This window comes from Cryptotermes secundus, unplaced genomic scaffold (assembly GCF_002891405.2).
Source record: "Cryptotermes secundus unplaced genomic scaffold, Csec_1.0 scaffold1381, whole genome shotgun sequence".
NCBI lineage: Eukaryota > Metazoa > Arthropoda > Insecta > Blattodea > Kalotermitidae > Cryptotermes > Cryptotermes secundus.
This window is the reverse complement of record NW_019739982.1, coordinates 1-1092: the sequence shown is the minus strand read 5'-3', so window position 1 is coordinate 1092 and position 1092 is coordinate 1.

Genomic DNA, 1092 nt, shown 5'->3' with positions numbered 1-1092 from the left:
TGGATAGGATAGCTTGTTAACAGATGATGGAAGGTGTACTAGTGAAATTAAATCCAGGATTGCCATGGCAAAAACCGCATTTAGCAAGAAGAAGAATCTTTTTACCAGCAAATTGGACTTAAATTTGAGGAAGAAACTAGTGAAATGCTACATTTGGAGCATAGCTCTGTATGGGGCTGAAACATGGACACTTAGGGCAGTAGATCAGAAACATCTGGAAAGTTTCGAAATGTGGTGTTGGAGAAGGATGGAGAAGATCAGTTGGACCGATTATGTGAGAAATGAAGAAGTGTTAATTAGAGTCAGTGAGCAGAGGAATATCCTACATGAAATAAGAAAACAGAAGGCTAATTGGATTGGTCATGTTTTACGCAGAAACTGCCTTCTAAAAGAAGTTATTGAAGGAAAGATAGAAGGGCGACTAGAAGTGACAAGAAGACGTAAGAAGATGCTGGATGACCTTTGGGACAGAAGAGGATACTGTCATTTGAAGGAGAAAGCTCTAGATCGCATTAAGTGGAGGAATTGTTTTGGAAGAGACTGTGGACCTGTCTTCTGACAGATTACTGATAATGTTGATTTAATTAAAAGTATTTATGAAAGGAGTAAATGAAGGTAAAGAGTGCAGTGTTATCAGTGTTGATAGTGATGTGATAATGGAGTGTATTATTTCTTGAAATTAGAGTGAATGCTCAGTATATTTCCAGTCCTAATATTGATACAAGTTTGGGTCTAGGGCAGGCATGTCAAACTCAACTTGTACAGAGGGCCACCTCAGCCCTATAAATAATAGTCAGGGGCCGCACTTCAAAGTAGAAATATCCATTAGATTTTGATACAAGGAAATTTAATTATTTTTATTATTTAGGAATAATTTCAATATAATTACCTAAAGTCACATATCTTACAGTTTTAAAAAGCAAGAGAATGCCATTTTTGACAAGTATCAAACAGCTTTTCAATATGTAAAAAGAGAGATTACACAAGAAATTATGTTAGAAATAGCAAAACATTGAATTTCCTGCAGCCTGCTAATATATGTCCGCATGAGACTTCTTGTCTTCTGGTCTGTTGGAAAATTGTCCTTACAAA